The 17,072-nt window shown below is 46.5% G+C and overlaps 1 protein-coding gene across 1 annotated transcript in view; it reads left to right on the top strand.

The window, feature by feature from the left end:
* Positions 1–1,330: 1,330 nt before the first annotated feature.
* Positions 1,331–17,072, top strand: part of LOC119167819 (uncharacterized) — a 33,651-nt gene continuing 17,909 nt past the window's right edge. Inside the window, exon 1 of the mRNA XM_075883306.1 lies at positions 1,331–1,843. The gene's annotated coding sequence lies outside the window, so the exon portion shown is untranslated. The remainder of the gene's footprint in view (positions 1,844–17,072) is intronic.

Below are 17,072 nucleotides of genomic sequence, written 5' to 3' on the forward strand. Positions count from 1 at the left end.
GCCACTGCAGTAGTGTCATAATCCATACTGGATGAGAGAATTTAAATAAACAATGAAATGCTTCTTTGAGTAATCATTAATTGACCTAATCATCAAAACTTAATGCCTCGTAAATCCACTTCCAGAAATATTTCAAAGCAAGTTGAGGGGTTTATTGCGCACTTCAACCGCTTTCTTTTTTTTTCTCGTCAGTCTCAACAAGCTGCTCCGAAAAATACAGGGAGGAATGGCAGTAAAGAAGTGCGATATGTAAGCACACATTATGACCTAGAGCATGCTTGAAGAAACACAGTAGCTTTTTCGTGTTGCCATTCCCATGTGTGAGTGTCACTATGCAATGTTAGAAGATTTTGGACAGCAGTGCCAGCATGTGGCAGCACACTGTGGCAAGAAGCACATTCGAATAAAACGCTGCTCTTGATTTATTTTGGCTATAGGCAAATAGCATGCTTTCAGCTGTTTTACACCACATACAGGCATCCGAAAATTCGAAGTGAGCACAGTCATCTATATAAAAAAAGTCACTTGCAGCTGCAAGATTTGGCTGATATGTTGATAGCAGCATCTGTTATTCACAGGTGTGTCTTTTCACAAAGCCCAAGCGGAGGCACAGACCTGCTATATTACTTGCCTGTAATCCTCACAAGATTGATAAATCGAAACCCATGTACTAATTAAGGCTAAAGCACTTGACTGCAAAACACACACACACACAAGAAACTGTCTACCATGAGAAAAGTTCAGTTGTGGAGAGAACAACAATAGAAAGGATCGAGCCAACATTTAGTTGTCCTACCTTGCTAAACTCATATTAGACTGGCTATATATGTCACAAGTTTTAAACAAGTTTGGTACATCAGCAACATAGCAAACACATCCAACTTTCATGTGCAAACACACTGGCCACATCCTTCAAGCACAACTTTTTTTCTCTGTTTCTGAGCAAACACCAATGTAAGATGGGTTCTTGAATAGTTTTGATGTAAGCCTCACACACATGAGCACACACACAGAGCCTGGCAGCTTATTGACATGCACCAGTGTAAAATACATGCCATTGTTGCACATAAAAAGTGTCGCTCATGCCAACATTGTCGCGAGCCGCATCTGCAGTCCGATCGGAATGCGCGCGGCAAGGTTCCTTTTGGCGTTGCATGAGTGGTTGCTAGACTGGAAGGATCAGTGTTGCAAAATCGCGCTAAATTTGACTGCAAAAGTTTTTTCTGTACTTGTGGCTTCTTCGTGAGAATTTGGTGCCATCCGCGGTGCATTTCGTGAACGAGCGACGCTGGCTGTTTTAATTAATGGAATGAACCGCGCCTAGCAGTAGTCGAGTGTGGCGCTGCTGTGCAACTAAAAGGCCGTTTTAATTAATGAAATGAACCGCTCATTACAGAATTCGTTTTATTTACGGAATGAACCGCGCCTAGCAGAAGTCGAGCGCAGCGCTGCTACGCAATTAAGAGGCCAATTTAATTAACAGAATGAACCGCGCCTAGCAGAAGTCGAGGCGCGTTCTCTTGCTGTGTGCGCAGCTGTGCGAATAAGATATCGCGTCTCAGTATTAGGGATGACGGGAAAAACTTCATAGAGTCGCAGGAGGTGATGCGCTGCCCCCCTCCCCCCTTACTTTTTTTTTTCTCAGCTGATCGTGTCGCGTCGACCGCGCGCTACGACGGGGGACGCTACCGGATGGCACCAAACTCTTACGAAAAAGCCACAACTACAAAAAAAAAATTGCTTAGCCAAATTTAGCGGCAGTCTGGCAATAACCACCCCAAAGTCTGGCAACCGACTTATGCAACGCCAAAAGGAACCTAGCCGTAATCGCTGAGCGAAAGCCGTAAGTGTCGTCGGGATCAGGATTTTTATTGCTGTCACCATGCGCATCACTCAGATTTCACGTGTCGAAGGCCGCTACTCTAGAACATCAATTACCAGCTAAAGACTGAGAAATGCTCTTGCGGAGTGTAGCTGGTTGGCCGACTGCGCCTCCACCGCTCCTTGTCCGAGGTACTACATATTGCGATCCAGGCTCCAAATAGCGTTTTTTTTTTTTTCTTCTTTTTGATCGAGGCTGGGGTTGAGTTGAATCCATCTCTCGTCGAACTTGACACAAACTTCAAATAGCGCGCTTGACGGTGTCCACGCAAAGTGAGGCTGCGGGACTGATAATAGGTGAACGGGTAAAGATCGATTACATCGACCAAGGCTTCACATTCACAACCTGCTTGCTGTGCCTTGAATGTTAAGCACGCGGCGCGGATTTCGCCGAAAACTATACCATGTGCCGCGAGATCACGGCACGAGGTAGTGACTCTACAGAACTCCTCGCGTGCTGAAGGTGTATCGTACTGTGGTCGCCACGGAGGAAGGTGGTTGTCGCCATAGTGGTCGCTGACTGCCATTATGGCTAGATGATTGTAGCCATGTTAATCTGATAGATAAATAGATGATTGGATTGATATGGCTGTACCCCTTAAATTGGGCGGCGGCTAACGCCACCTAGCCTAACCAACGCGAATATGGCGACACAGCGCGTGACCTCTAAAATTGCCGCTGCACGCCCGTCATTGCGCGTTTGCCATCTCGGAGGCTATGCACAGCGTCACCATTTCACAGTGATTGCATTCATTGTTTATATATTATGGCAGCGTCTTCTGCGCCGCACGGCGCAGCAGCCATCCCCACACAGAAGTGGCTGCTGCGCCGCACAAAAGTGACGTCACCTAAAAAATTATTACTTAAAGCTAGTAAATTGTGTAACATATTCGTGCGTAAAGCGTTAAACCTACAAAACTTTTACTAAGCAAGTGTTTAACGAGTCAATTAGCTTAGGTTTGTTATTTAAATACATATTACAAGTATTTTGAATACAGGGGGCGCCATAGGCGCTGCAGCTGCGAAAGGTAAGCACTGCGAGATTTGTTGCGATGTGTTGATGGTGGAAACGCTGATGAAATATTGGCCATGGCCTAGGCCACTCCCAAGGAGGACTGGAGTGTCGTCGCTGCTTCATGTGATTGCTGGATGCTTATTTGAACCTGGTGGTTGGAGCTAGCGCGGCCATCCACCGCGCCGCAGCTTCATCTGAGTGTGTGCGCCATAAAGTTTCTCAGTATGATGTGTGAATTGCAGTCGTTGGACGTACTGCATTTTCTAGATTACAATGCCAAACGTGGTTTTGTCAAAGGAGAAAGTGTTCTTGCTGCCAAGTTTTGCTTGTCACGAAGGGCAAGGTCGACGATGAAATAAATGCTTTCGCACGGTTCACGTGTGACTGACCGGACGCACATGGGCAAGGTTCCTTTTGGCGTTGCATGAGTGGTTGCCAGACTGGAAGGGTGGTTGTTGCCAGATTGCTGCTAAATTTGGCAGATAGGTTTTTTTCTGTAGTTGTGGCTTCTCCGTAAGAGTTTGGTGCTATCCGCGGTGCATTTCTAGGCTGAAAATTTTTCTCCTGTAGTTGTGGCTTTTCCGTAAGAATTTGGTGCTAACAGTGGTGCATTTCTTGGCTGAAAATTTTTCTGCTGTAGTTGTGGCTTCTCCGTAAGAGTTTCGTGCTATCCGCGGTGCATTTCGCGAGTGCATGAGCGACGCTGGCCGTTTTAATTAACGGAAGGAACCGAGCCTAGCAGAAGTCGAGCGCGGTGCTGTCGTGCAATTAAGAGGCCGTTTTAATTCCGTTTCGATTAACGGAATGAACCGAGCCTAGTAGAAGTCGAGCGCGGTGCTGTCCTGCAATTAAGAGGCCGTTTTAATTCCGTTTCAATTAACGGAATGAACCGAGCCTAGCAGAAGTCGAGCGTGGTGCTGCCGTGCAATAAAGAGGCCGTTTTAATTCCATTTTAATTAACGGAATGAACCGAGCCTAGCAGAAGTCGAGCACGTGGTGCTGCCGTGCAATTAAGAGGCCGTTTTAATTCCGTTTCGATTAACGGAATGAACCGAGCCTAGCAGAAGTCGAGCGCGGTGCTGTCGTGCAATTAAGAGGCTGTTTTAATTAACGGAAGGAACCGCGCCTAGCAGAAGTCGAGCGTGGTGCTGTCGTGCAACTAAGAGGCCGTTTTAATTAACGGAAGGAACCGCGCCTAACAGAAGTCGAGCGCGGTGCTGTCGTGCAATTAAGAGGCCGTTTTAATTTCGTTTCGATTAACGGAATGAACCGAGCCTAGCAGAAGTCGAGCGCGGTGCCGTCGTGCAATTAAGAGGCCGTTTTAATTTCGTTTCAATTAACGGAATGAACCGAGCCAAGCAGAAGTCGAGCGCGGCGCTATTGCGCAATTAAGAGGCCGTTTTATCTATTGGAATGAACCTCCCATTACAGAAGTCGAGGCGCGTTCTCTTGCTGTGTGCGCAGCTGTGCGATTAAGATATCGCGTCTCAGTATTAGGGATTACGGGGAAAACTGAATAGAGTCGCAGGAGGTGATGCGCTGCCCCCCTACCCCCTTACTTTTATTTTTTTTCCTCTCTCAGCTGATCGTGTCGCGTCGACCGCGCGCTACGACGGGGGACGCTACGCTTCCCCTAGCTGTGTCAGCACAAGACATATCGTTCGGACTCGTATATACATGTGATGAATAAGCGTTCCAAGGCTGGTTAATCGAGGTACGTCGGATATGCTACAGCTATGTACGCCTGGAAGGCTGCTTTATCGAAGCAGATGGAGCGAATTAAGCGCGACTTGCGCGTACCTGTAAATAAGACCCGGCCGACGAGCCGCCGTCGCTTACAGGGCCCCACCCACAATAAGCACAAATTGTCTCTCAGCTCAAGAGTGCAGTATAAAACAATAGGGTGGGTAGATGAGAATAAAATGGCATATTATGTCTCACTACACGCTATCACTCACGATATGGCAGGGATCCCTAAACGGGATATCGGCGAGCGATCACCTCCATTAATCGAAGGAAAAGGTCTTTCACGTTGAGACGCGCAACGACCAAGTACGTCTCGAGAGGCAAAAAAAAAAAAAAAAGGAGCCTTGCCCCTGTCTACCCAGCATTGTGAGTGTCCCGCGGAGCTTGGACAGCTAGCTGTTTCCAGCAACCATTGTACCTGAAGTGTGGGTCTGCTTGTTTTTAGATGCGGAGCATCTAATACTCGAGGCTTGTAGTGCGGCGCCGTCCGCAAGCTTCCTCCTCCTTCCACCATCTGTGCATCCCTTCCTCCTCTACACACTGCGCGCGCTTCACTCCTCCACCATCTGTGCACCCTTCCTCCTCTACACACCGAGTGCGCTTCTCCTCTTCACGAACATTCGCTAGCTGTATAATGTAGCGCGCATGCGCCGTCACGCTTCGAGAACATCGGCAGCTGACGCGCGCGCATGCGCCGTTGCGCTTCTTCCCCTTCTCGAACATTCGACAGCTGACGCGCGCATGCACCGTCACCCACCATCTGTGCCGCGCGCGCTTCTCCCCTTCGAGAACATTCTACAATTCTCCTGATTCTCCAGTGGACGCGCATGATTCTCCAGTGGACGCGCAGTGGACGCGCCGTCGCGCTTCGAGAACATTCAACAGCTGACAGTGCATGCGCCGTCGCGCTGTATATATACTCAAGGTCGGCGCTCGCTCGCTCAGTTGCCGCTCGTCGGTTGGTTTGTACGGCGCGTCGACGTCCAAGGTCGCGGTGAAATGAATTCCAACGAATCCACAAACACAATGATCGACGTCCTTTCGACCAGTGCCGCCCTTCGCATACGTGTGTACGTGTTCACTCATTTAACACCCCCTCCTACAACCACGTTAACCAATTTAGCCATCGAACCAAGTAAGTCGCAATTTAACACCCCATTTCACAACCACGTTAACCAATTTAGCCATCGACCCAAGTAAGTCGCACTTTAACACCCCATTAACCAATTATATGCTCCGCATCCTCCTCAGTGTTCCCCCGAGGGAAGCTGCGGGCAATCTTTTTTGCCGGGGCGATTGTACGTGACAACTTACTGCATCCTGGGTCACCATAATTAAGCCGAGGTCCTTGTGAATTCCCCATCACTCGGATGTCGGCGGCCGCTTCTGTGCTGTTCCCGAATGTCTGCAGGTCGAACTGCCGCTCGAAGCGATGGCGTCTTCGACAGTCCAATAACGCGACGGCTCCTGAAATGGTGACAATGTACTTTGCACAACTAACGTTACGGCATTTCATAAGGATCACGATCCTAAAGCTTAGGGATTGCGACCGAGATAGGGAGCATCAAATAAGGAAATTTAAGAGGTTTACGTGAGCAAGTTTGGCCATGTGTCGACGCCCAATGCACCGAGGTGGAGTACGTGCCCTGGGTGGTGTACTGTTTATGTGATACGTGAGTCACATCACGTAGCATCACGTAACGTCGTTCGCACTCCCGCTCAAGTCACCGTTGCTGTGGAGAAGGAGGGGCACTGAAGTGGAGTACGTGACCTAGTTGTTGTACGATTCGAGGCGTCTTCGCCTATCCCGCATTTTCACACATATGCTCCCGTCGCATCAGTGCCGTGATCAACCCCCTCTTTCTCCGCAGACGCTCGCGTCACTTCGGGTCGGCGCCATGTCAACCAACGTTCGAGGTACAAAAAGGTTTTTTTAAATGTTTTTTTTTTTATTCCAGGCGTCTTTGCCCTCCCGTCTTTCTCCGCAGGTGCTCGCGTGGCGTTAGGGCCGTGGCCCATCCACTATTTCTCCGCAGATGCTCGCGCCACGTCGGCTCCGTGACCCACCCCCTCTTTCCCCGCTGATGCTGCATCACGTAGGCGCCCTGTCAACGTTAGAGCGCTCTATCCCCCTTTCACCTCATGGCCCTTATAAAACGCCGTAACGTTAGCCATGCAAGCTACACTGTTACCAAATCAGGAAGCGTCTCGTCATGGCCACGCCACGGATAGACCCCAGCATTGTCGAAATCGCCGACATCATAAGGTACCCTGCCGCGGAAGAGGCCTTCCTTCGTGAAATCGGACTGTCGCCTGCGCCATCGCTTCGACCGGCAGTTCGACCTCAGGCAGCCGGAACAACAATGGGGCGGCCACCGACAAGTACTGGGGTATTTGCAAGGATCTCTGCTTTAATCCAGGTGAGCCAGGATGCGGTGGAGAAGTCGTGACGTACAATCGCCCGGGAAAGAAAGGAAGCAGACCCACATTCAGGTGCAATCGTTGCAGGAAACAGCTCTCCCAGCTCCGCGGGACGCAGGCTCTGCAGGGTAGGCAGGGCCAAGGTTCCTTTTTTGCCTGTCATGACGTACTTGGTCGTCCTAACGTAAAACTCTCTCGACGCGAAATAATATGGCTCACGTACGCCATGGTGAAAGGGTTCTCGTCAAGGAACACGAGAGAGCTTACAGAGAAGGAGTTTAAATTTAGCAACTCCACGCGGACCGACTGGAGAAATTATATGAGAAGTAGCACTCGAAGAGCTGCGCGCACAGCCGGCGATGGGTGGAGTGGGCGAAGTCGTCCAAATCGACGAATGCTTGTTGAGGGGTCGGCGCAAGGCGTATCCAGGTCGCCTGCTGACTGGCGACAGTGTTCCTTCAAGGCGCCACAACAGTTACGGTGGCGTTTCTAACAATGGCCCATGGATTTTCGGCATGCTGCACGTGTCCACGAAGGAGTTGAGGCTGTTTCAAGTGGATAAAAGGGATGCTGCCACCCTTGGTTCACTGATAGCCAAGCACATTCTTCCCGGGACGACGGTGTACAGCGACGAGTGCGCCGCGTACCAGTGCATACCCAGACTTGTGGATGCCAACGGAACACCGCTAAACTTGGACTGGCACACCGTGAACCACAGTGTCAACTTCGTTGATCCTACGACAGGCGCCAACACGCAAAGGATTGAAAGTGAATGGCAAAAGGCCAAGCGCCGTCTCGTTCGCAACAGCAACAAGACGACTACCTCACTTATGCCGTCTCACCTCGCCTGGCTTTGGTGGAGATCAATTAACGCACGTCCCAACGTGAAAGGCCCTTTTCTTCGATTAATGGAGGTAATTGCTCGCCGGTAATTGTGATTAGCGCGTAGTGAGACATATTGCCATTTTATTCTTATGTTTATGTTGTCATTATGTTGTATTATTATTATTGTGAATATTATGTTTATTATGTCATTTTATTTTTATTGTTGTATACTAAACTCTTGAGCTGAAAAACAATACACAATGATTATTTGGAAATTTGGTAGTTTGTGCTTATTGTGGGCGGGGCCCTGTAAGCGATGGTGGCTCGTCGGCTGGGTCCCATTTACAGGTACGCGCAAGTCGCGCTTAATTCGCTCCACCTGCTTCGATAAAGCAGCCTTCCAGGCGTACATAGCTGTAGCATATCCGACGTACCCCGATTAACCAGCCTTGGAACGCTTATTCATCACATGTATACACGAGTCCGAACGATATGTCTTGTGCTGACACAGCTAGGGGAAGCGTAGCGTCCCCCGTCGTAGCGCGCGGTCGACGCGACATGATGAGCTAAGAGAAAAAAAAAAGAAAAGTAAGGGGGGAGGGGGGCAGCGCATCACCTCCTGCGACTCTATTCAGTTTTCCCCGAAATCCCTAATACTGAGACGCGATATCTTAATCGCACAGCTGCGCACACAGCAAGAGAACGCGCCTCGACTTCTGTAATGGGAGGTTCATTCCAATAGATAAAACGGCCTCTTAATTGTGCAATAGCGCCGCGCTCGACTTCTGCTAGGCGCGTTTCATTCCGTTAATTAAAACGGCCAGCGTCGCTCATGCACCGCGGATAGCACCAAACTCTTACGGAGAAGCCACAACTACAGCAGAAAAATTTTCAACCAAGAAATGCACCACGGATAGCACCAATTTCTTACGAAGAAGCCACAACTACAGGAGAAAAAATTTCAGCTAAGAAATGCACCGCGGATAGCACCAAACTCTTACGAAGAAGCCACAACTACAGGAGAAAACTTTTCAGCCAAGAAGTGCATCACGGATAGCACCAAATTCTTGCGAAAAAGCTACAACTACAAGAGAAATATTTTCCGCCGAATTTAGCAGCAGTCTCGCAACAACCACCCCAATGTCTGGCAACAAACTTATGCAACGCCAAAAGGAACCTTGACCGCACATGCATGAAACCCCAGTGCGTCGGCGAAGTGTTCATACGATGGATGGAAACAACTTTATTGTAATGTTTTTACGAAGCCTGTGATCTCCAAAGGCCAGAGCTACTGCATTGCTGTCTGTTTTGTTAAGTGCGAACACGTATGGCCGTTCTCATCACGTGAATGCTCCCGTGCTGTCACAGGCCGCGCGTGTTTTTGAGCAAGGCAGACAAGCTGTTTTGTAGTTAGATGGGCTAACGCCGTCGGCACTTGCCCTTGGGCATCGTTTATCAAGTGCTGATCGCCTAGAACGGTGCGGTGACACGTCAGTATTTTCAAAGAAAGCGACCTGCCGGTTACCTCGTCAGGTGATGGTACACTAAGCGACATAAAAAATTTGCCCGACACTACGTTGCAGTGCACCTTTCTGTCATCAAAGCTTTGATAAACCGTGGAAATCAACATTCCTGACACCTGTGCTGAAGAAACCAATGCAGCCAGCTGCATTCGAGTTTTTGTGTCTTTGTGCGTCTTGCCGATTAAGAGCACTAATTCGCAAAACACTTTATCATAATAAATATAGTCAATCCTGCAAGAGTCATCGAAGATCCAATAATAAAGGGCCTGTGGACGGGACCACCACCAGCAGCAAGTCAGGCTGATGAGGAGGCGCAAATGTTGAAACAATACATGCGTTAACAAAAAAAAAGAAAAAGTGTCGAAAGCAACAATGGGACTTGAACCACCAACCTCTCCAGTTCATATGTTGCTTTAACCAACTACGCCACAGCTGCCTTTTTTTTTTCTTTATTTGACTACGCCACAGCTGCCGATTGATTTGGGAAGACAAACAGGCCTGTTTTGTATTGTTGTCACGCTAAATCTAAATAACAATTTTGTTCACTTTTTTGTTTGGACGTCATTTTAACGGCTTTTATTGTTATGTCTAGACGTACCGCTAGACACTCCCGACTATCCAAACAAAGCGCCTAACCGGAATATGCATCACGTCACTTCCGTGCGGCGCAGCAGCCGTTTCTGTGTGGGGGATGGCTTGTGCGCCGCGCGGCGCACAGTCTCTGCCATATATTTGCAGTGAGCTCTAAAAAACTACCCTCTAAGATTGTAAAAACAAGAAGTAAAAGTTTTGCAAATAAATATTTTTGTTTTCAAAAACTAAATTGCGTTGTGTTGAGGAAGAAATCGTGGACTCGTGGTTGCATAAACTACTTGGGAGATCCACAAATGGCACTGCCATCGTCATCAATGGCAAGTTCGTGGCGGCCTTGGTATGGTGGCTAGAACCATAGCCTTGGTGCGTGTGTAGTGCATGTGAACATTGTTGCGTCTCTTAATTGCTCAGTATCGCGCCTGTACACTCGCAATTCTCCAAGATGTTTGGTTTCGCAGTGATAATTAAAAATTAATAGTCCCGATAAGTGCATGTAAGTACATCAATCCGAAGGATACAGGCAATTTTGATCCTCACAAGTGGTACCGGGTGTTCTGGAAGGATAACACACACTGCGGCCACTATCACGCTCAAGTGATTAAGCTTTACGGTAAGTCCGCGCCTTTTATATTCCCAATATGAAAACAAAGAGGAAGAAGCAGTCGTTCTGAAGTTGTTTACTGGTCATATTTTCTTAGGCACCGAGGATGATGCAAGGAATGCAACAGAAAAACGACCATCCATACCGCAGACCCGATTGCGACTCCTCCGATAGCTGCAGTTCAAATGAAGTGGACAATGAGTCGTTTGAAAAAGTAAGTTGCAATTGGTCACACTGCAGCTGATATGCTACTTGCAGCGTAATTATTACAGGCAGCCAAGTTTGGCTATCGTTGACATTGCGGCTGATGTGCTACTGCGGCGCAATTACAATCGACAGCCAATTTTGCTCTGCACGTGGTGCCGTGTCACACATGAAGCACCAATGCTCTGATATACTGCCCGCCCCCTTAGCGAATATATCAGAGCATCGATGCTCCACTACTGCGCGGGCGCCGGAACGTCGTATTGAAGGTGGTGGTAAAGTTGCAGTATGCTGAAGAGCTATTTTATTTTATTCTATCGTGGTATGAGCGCAGCTTAGTCACATTTTTTTGTACAATTGACTGGTTTAAAATTATTTTTGCTTGTGCGGATATACGCCCTGTTTGTGCTTGCGAACTAGCAGTGAAATTTGTGTGTTGGGTTGTCTGCAGTTATAAGAAACACGACGCCAAGCTGCTGTTAAGCAGAAGTCAAACCACGTCAGCAACCGTTTTAAGAAGCAGCAGGGAGGCCTGCTGTTTGCTAATGCTGAAAAAAAGAACAGAGAAAGAGCTTCTGAAAGAAGTGAATATATATGCTCAGGGCTCAAAATACAAAAGCATTAGAAAGAATAAGCCTACTGGAAAATGCGCTTCGCAGCAAAAATTTCCAAACAGGTTTATCATTTCTTCATAAGCTGTTGTAATGCACTGCTGCTAGGGTTGTATGCAGCAGCAAGTTGGCCTATTCTTATAGCGTGCAATTTTGCTGAAAAGCAGAATGCATTGTAAGCTCATGGGTGGCATGGATGCATGCATGTTTTTCTAATCACTTGAAAATGTGCTTTTACAACTTTCAAAGTGTGGTGGATATTAAAAAGAACACTTGGTCAAAATTTCTTGAGCCCTCCACTACGGCATCCCCTATAATCACACCAAGGTTTTGAGACGTGACATGCAACGTATCATTACACTTTAATTGCACATCTCAAGTGCATGCTATGTTTATCATATATATTATTTGACCATGCACACCTAGGATGCTACCGTGACAATTAAGGGTGCAATATACTTTATTTCTGCACACTCTACTTTTTCATTGCAGCAAAGAACCTTGTCCTTTGCGGGTGTTGCAGCCGCAAGCCCCAAAAACAGAAACGACTTGCACCTTTGCCACCACTATGTGCTGCCACGCTGGAACCACCACAGCGACCACGGACAGCCCTGAAGTAGCCCACTCAAGTGTGAGGGAGGCTGCACTGCTTATCAATTATGTGCCCACTGACAGAGAGGTATCATAAAACTCTATGCTTTGTCTGGAAGATATATTGCTTTGATTTAATTAATGAGAAAATGTGCATTGACAAACTAATGTGTGCACATCATCTTTGACTTGTTTTATAGGTGCATCGGAGCAAAGGAATTGCCGTTCGCAAGAGGTTGTACAATCACCCCATGGGCTTGAAAACACAGAACCGTTTAGTTTGTGAGGCGGCCGTTACCATTTTTTATACAGCAGGCCAAGTCGGTAGAAGTGTTACTGTCACAACTGAAAATAGCGCTAAGAAACGAGGACACAAGAAGAAAACACACAGCACAGGCGCTTTAGCGCCTGTGCTGTGTGTCCTCTTCTTGTGTCCTCGTTTCTTAGAGCTATTTTCAGTCGTCACAATGCACCAACAAGCCCAAATTTCGACAGTGTTACTGGCACAGCCACCAATGGGTCTAAAGGGGAGGCGAAATCTTCCTAGGAGAAAGAAACATATGCTGTGTTTTCAGGTAGGTGAAATTTTGCAATCTGACCAAATTCATGGAAGTTGGTGGCTCCATTTTTGCACGTAATCAGCCGAGGTTTCACTGCCAACTTGTGTTATAATTATTTACTAAAGCTTCAAGTGCAGCTTTTGCCTACTGGAGCTGGGTAATTTTATGCAAGAATCCACAAACTAATTTTAAACAATATTAGAGAGGCAGACTGGTAGCACTCCTACTTATTTCCTTGTCATATTGACTCCTCTATTTAGAGTGCACATAATTGTCGCTTAATAAGTGCCTGTAACTTGCTTTGTTTTTAATCATGCCGATTTCTTCAACCATTTTTTTGAAGCACACTGTTATGATTGGAGAGGTTGAGCATATGAAGAAGCTCCTCAATAAAGCTTTGGCAAACAAAATTAATGACTTTATGACATCAAAAGATTAACCAAGGAATGGCACATCAAATAAAATATTTTGTTTGATTTCTGTGTTCATATTTGTGTCCTGCTTGCTCTGATGTAGCGGTGCACCTGCCAGTTGGCTAAGCACCGATTTGCTTGTGGGCGTATCAGAGTAGAATGCTACACTTATAGGCTGGTACATGAGTACTGGTACACTGATAGGCTGGTACACTGATAGACTGATACACTGATAGACTGATACACCCATAGACTGATACAACTGTCAATAACCTGATAGCCTACCAGAATTTTTGCTAGGCGCGGTCTTGTGCATGAGATCAGAAGTTCAAGCAAGATTAAAAATTAAGCAACGTGGAATAGGTAGGCTTGCTTTAGGAGCTCACGGGAATACACCAAATCAGGGTGTACAAGGTAATATGGGATGGACATTATTTGAGGGCAGGGAAGCTAGCAGCAAGATAAAATTTGAGAAGCGATTGAGAGAAATGGGGGAGGAGCGTTGGGCTAGGAAGGTTTTCAGCTACTTGTACATGAAGAATGTCGATACAAAATGGAGGAAGCGAACCAGGAAATTGACTGGTAAATACTTAGAAAACAGCAGGTGGCCAAACCAAAAAGAACTATCGGTTAAGAAAAAAGTGAAGTAAACGGAGACTGACAGGTGGAGAATTGGCATGATTAAGAAGTCCGCACTACAGATCTATCGAACTTTTAAGCAGGAAACGGCCAAGGATCGATCTATCATAATACTCGGGGTAGTTCTCCACTGTTTGAGGCCAGGACGGGAGTATTGTGAACCAAGACATATCGGGCAAAATACGAAGGGGTAGACACAGTATGCAGTGCGTGTGGAGAGGAAGAAGAAACTGCCGAACACTTGATAATGTTCTGTAAAGGGCTTCACCCTATAGTTCAGGATGATGGCGCAGAGTTTTTCAAAGCACTGGGGTTTAGGGACCGGGAGGGCAAAATAGACCTTAAGCGTGTAGACTTAACTAGAAGGAGGTTATCTGATTGGTGGCTAAAGTCAAGGCACAAGTGAAAATTAAACTCTTCACTGCAAAGTACGAATCCTCAAACTCACTTTTTAAAGAAAAAAATAATAAATCTAGTTTTTGGTTCATTAAGTATTACGGCTTGGTAGCGCTAGCCACCGCCCGATCTAAAGGGTACAGCCATATCCATTCATCCATTCATCTATCTATCATCACGGTGATGGGCGGTACCAAGGAGGATACATAAAACTTGCTGGAGTGGAAGCCGCCTGTGTGCCGCTACGGGAGAGAGTGAAGCCACGCCGAGCATGCGGCGGCCATGTTGCCAGTGGCAGAAAAGAGCCGAGCGCTGCAAATTTAATGCTTCATCGCGCTGCGGGTGAAGTGACTCGTGTGTTTATAAAGCAACGAAAACAAGTATTTCTGGTTGTAAATGTTTATTGCGACTTGTACGCAGCCAAGTGGCATGTAGAGAACTCAATTAAAGTGCTTATGCATCAAATTGCGATGCCTAAAGCAAACACATAATCGAAAACATAAGTGCCCTACTGGTGGTTGAAAATTATTGCCCTTGTCAAAAGTGGTCCCACCTTACTTTTGACCAATTCTCGGTTTTTTTTTTCCTTCGTCATGTGTTGTATCCTCACTTTTACGTATTGTTCGGTGATTTGCCTGCACAAACTGTAAACCTGATTATCAAGCGTATCAAAGTCTAGCACGTGCTGCTCTAGTTTATGGAACCAGTTTTTTCTCGGAGGAAGCTCATAGAACTTTCAGGATGAGGTGTCTTGCTCTTGACTTCACCGTTGTGATGGAATCACATTCAGCCTGTAGCCGCCTCAGTCCTCGACTTCTTTACAGGGGCTAATGACATCTCGCGATGGTAAAACACGACCACCTTGCCTCCTACATTTAATTAAAGGTGTCAGCTCATCTGAGTGCATGGCTGCTATGCACTCTTCTCAGGTAGTTGCAGTTCGACCTTTCGAACAATGAAGCCTGCTACGTATGGCACCACGGAACCGACAAAAGCAGAAAAGCTTTCGGGCTAGTCAATGCGATACGTATTGTCGTGGTCATCGAGCTGCAGGACTGGGGCCTAGCGCATGTCAGTGAGATTGCTTCTTGGATGTACCATGGCTGCAGGAGTCATTGCATTCAATACGAAGAGAACATCTTGGGAGCAGTGTCCAGAACTTGAAGACGTGACTTCCGTCTGAACCAATAGACGCTTGTATGCAGCCATAAACTGCTAAGCTGTTGGGTTGTTGTTATGGCCGCCTCATCCACGTATTGATTCAAAGTTTTAGGCATAGTCTTGACTGAGTTTGTGTGTCAGTAAGTATTTAAGCTGACCCTAGCTGACAAGTCTGTCAAACATTCTTTCCATGCTTGCCATGCGTATCCAAATACCAATGAATCCGTTTTTTTTAGCCCTTCTGTCACTACCGGATCTCTCAGCCCGTTTATGTACGCTCGAGTCTCCACAAAAAACGACTTCCAGAATGCTTCGTTCCCCTGCCGAAGGGGTGCTTTGTACGACCTTGGCAGCTGGACTACGCGTGGGAATATTGTAATAGAACAGAAGGCAGATATGTGTTTAATGCACCTATGTACGACAGACAATTCAGTGCGACGGAAGCTAAGCTGAAGTTAAAATGGAAGTCTCTGCAGCACCGAAGGGCATCGTTTCGACTGAAGCTATTGCACAGCATATTTCATTCTCATACTCGAATTCCCTGTGACGTATACATAAGCCGGCCTCACTACATTTCAGCCCGCAAAGATCATGAACACAAGATAAGAGAATATAAATGTAATACATCGTCCTTCAGCAACTCTTTTTTTCCGAGAACTATCAGTCAGTGGAATCGACTTCCTCCCACAATTGTAGAAATTTCTTCAACGGATGCGTTCTTTTCTGCAATAAAAATGATTGAATCTTTGGACCGCTAAGCCCTGTAGACTACGTGTGTGCGCCTGGCAGTCGCCATGATCTGTACGGTATCTTGGTTGTAAGCTATGTTGTTTTGTTTTGGTGTTAATTTGCCCTTGTGCTAGACGAATGCTGCACTTTGTTTTAATCATCATGAGATTTTCATCAATTTTTTTTGTGGTTTTTTCTCTAATACATATGACTTTTCTGACGCATCTGTGCTCGGTGCAACTGTGTATGTTTTTGTATTTTGGAAATCTACTTCTTTTCTCTTTTTTACTTATGTGAATGCAATTATGTGAACTTATGTGAACCTGCAATTTTCATGTTCTTTTCTGTACCCCCCCCCCACTATAATGCCTGTATGGGCGCTGTGGGTACTAATTAAATAAATAAATAAATAAAGGGGGGAGGTATTGGGGCATTCAATCATAAAAGTACAGACTGGCAAAGGGTCAAGCAGGAGTGCAAGGAACATTTATGGCTAAAAGGGAAAGTGGCAGGTCAAATGACACTCCTTGGTTTCGTGTACTTGTGGACGGGAGCAAAGGCCAGAGAGGAAAACCAGGCAATGGTATAGTGTATATCAAAGGACATTCAGGAGTTAGGAAGAGAGTGCGAGATAATTATACTAGGAGACATGAACGTGCACATAGAAGATATAGATGGGTATACCGACCCGACAGGCAAAATGATCATGGATATGTGTAAACGCATGATTTGATCATTTGTAACAGTACCGAGAAGTGTGAAGGGCAAATAACATGGGAGGTAGGAAGGCTGCAGTCGACGATAGATTATGCACTGATGTCACATAGGATGTATGTTAAGGTCAGGGGAATGCACATAGATGAAGGTGGCTCCAGAAGTCTGGGTAGTGATCACAAACGTATCAAGCTAAGTTTTGGAAGAGCAGTGAAAGTGGGAAGGAGACAAGATGAGCAACTACAGGAAAATTTTTATTCGGAAAGGCAAATTGAAATAGTCACTAAATAATTTGAAAAAGTAATCACGGAGGATAATAAGACAGTGTGGACATACACGAATCTAATTAGACTCTTTCAGCTAGAGCTTGCTAAGACGCATAACAAGTCACCCCGGAAAAGAAGACACAAACCCAAAAGTTGGTGGGATGAGAAAGTTAAGAGAGCCA

The sequence above is a fragment of the Rhipicephalus microplus genome, unplaced genomic scaffold, assembly GCF_043290135.1.
Source record: "Rhipicephalus microplus isolate Deutch F79 unplaced genomic scaffold, USDA_Rmic scaffold_16, whole genome shotgun sequence".
In the NCBI taxonomy this organism is placed as follows: domain Eukaryota; kingdom Metazoa; phylum Arthropoda; class Arachnida; order Ixodida; family Ixodidae; genus Rhipicephalus; species Rhipicephalus microplus.